At 40.1% G+C, this 2200-nt stretch overlaps 1 non-coding gene across 1 annotated transcript; it reads right to left on the bottom strand.

Annotated features, from left to right (window-relative positions):
* Nucleotides 1-1661: 1661 nt before the first annotated feature.
* trnap-ugg (transfer RNA proline (anticodon UGG)) lies at nt 1662-1733 on the bottom strand. The gene has a single exon. It is a non-coding gene; the product is annotated as a tRNA-Pro (tRNA).
* Between the last annotated feature and the right edge of the window lie 467 nt (nt 1734-2200).

Genomic DNA, 2200 nt, shown 5'->3' on the forward strand with positions numbered 1-2200 from the left:
GGTGAATTTGTTTCCATCTGATGATGTGGAAAGCTCTGACGCACAGACTTAAAATTTTGTCATTTCAGCTGCAAATAAATACACTGAAATCCCGAAACATTCAAGTCTAACAAGAGTTTCTGACACTTCTGAGCTGCCCATTAGGAAACGTTTCAGCGGGAAAATCCCCAAGATTTTCAGTGCTCCAGGGAGGATTTCACTAAATCTTGTGCTTATTCTCATGATACTTAGGAAAAGTAAAGCGGTTTTAATAGCTTTCCCCTGACACATTGATGGTAGAATATGCTTTGGCTCTGTGGCAGATAGCTTCAATCCGAGGTCGACGGAGAGGGGGGTGGGGGATTGGCTCGTGTCTGCCTGCCAGTACGCTCTCATAAGGCCCCATCTAAACCAAATTAATACACTTCCTCCAACATCTGAGGATAAACCTGAAGGCCACATTACTGTGGCAGCCCCTATCAGCCAGCTTGTAATACAACCGAGTCAGCAGTCAATGAGATACATTTGCAACCAGGCATTTGTCAGCAACTCAGTGCCATGGAGGCAAGAGATTTAAAATGTCCTCCAGTAAATTAAGTGCTGCTTGAAAAGTGAAAGGTGCCGGCTAAGCAGGCAGCTGCTTACTTTAAATAACACTCTGGTTAAAAGGCTGTGGCGACGGTGGAGGGAGGAGAGGAGTGCTTGCCTGGGTTAATATTGTTGACAGAAAATGTTAAACATCTGTAAAATATCTACATATCTGCTGTACATGTGACCAAAAACCAGAGAAGAATTTGTTTCCCTGTTTGTCTCAGATTCTGCTATGAAGTTTGTTTTCCACTGAAAAAACATGATGCTGAGAAAAGAGAAGCTGTGGCTCGTTACATGGATCTCTCTTGTTTGCACTCTCTCACAGGAACTTTTATTCTTATCCAAAGCATAACTTTAGCTTTTTGCCATGTTGTCGCGTCGAGGAAACAAGCACATGAAATATATTTTTTAAAAAACTTCATAAGACGCCTCATCTTATGAAGCCAATACATATGACAGACTGAGCTGCCACTAAGGAGCTTATAGAAATAATGGAAATAGTGTAGTTTCTGTAGCGATGATGTGAGTGCTGTTACAGAAAGGGAAACAGGCTGGTATTTCCCAAGACGTCTTCTGGACTCAGCCTAAGCAGAGGAGTGGCTTTCTTGGGTTACATTAAAAAGGGGAGAGCTGAGGTGTTGGCACAATGTAAGGTTTGACAAGCTGCTACTACTGGCTGAATACAGAAAGACAGCCTTCAATCCACATGAATGTTTTCTAAACTACCTTTATTTATTTATTTATTTTAACCAGGAAGGCATTTAAACTATGTTTCATCTAAATTTGGTTCAAATGTGTATTCATGACATTAAATTTTCTAAATGATGTTTGAGAAATATTTTCAAAAACAGTATTCGGCACACCTACCTGCAGTACTCGCAGTAATCCACAAGAGATCAGTATATCGCTGAGTGATAGGAGACTCAGGAACGTACACACACACAGCCCGTGTCTTTTGAGAAAAAGCCTTATTACTAATATCAGTTACTTTAGAACATTATTAAAAACCAAAAGTTTAACGTAATACACGTCTGTAAGAAACTGTGGAATGGTGCGTCAAAAATAATTGTGATTTACGGCACAAAAACAGTGGGCTCGTCCGGGATTTGAACCCGGGACCTCTCGCACCCAAAGCGAGAATCATACCCCTAGACCAACGAGCCGCATGTAAAAGATGGAAGAAGTATAATTTATAAAATTTAACAATCACAGCTGTCAAACTTGGTTTTTACCAAACGTTCTATAAATTCACTATCTAGCATGTAGCATGTAACCTTTGCTTAACATTCATGTAAGAACTAGTTCCTGTTAGGTAACGTTACTTTAGCTCGGTGACCCACAAGCATGTCCAGCTACCAAAGTCATAATTAATTGGATTTGACACATCATTGATTAGGTATGACTTAATTGAACTTCATTACGGAAGCCATCGGTGCATTTTTATTCTACATTTAACATGAACTGGTGTAGCTGTAGCTGTGTGCTGGAATGGGCAATATGCCTTTGACATGATCCTGGACATTTGCAGAAATGTGCAATTAGAGCTATCACATCATTTTCATCAAACCGTGATCTCTCTTTTTTCTTTTTCTCAAAGGTTCCATAAACGAGATGTAATATGGAGTCATCC

Source organism: Mchenga conophoros, linkage group LG18 (assembly GCF_057382185.1).
Source record: "Mchenga conophoros isolate Kocher_MC1m ecotype Shallow Benthic linkage group LG18, M_conophoros_male_GT1.1, whole genome shotgun sequence".
NCBI lineage: Eukaryota > Metazoa > Chordata > Actinopteri > Cichliformes > Cichlidae > Mchenga > Mchenga conophoros.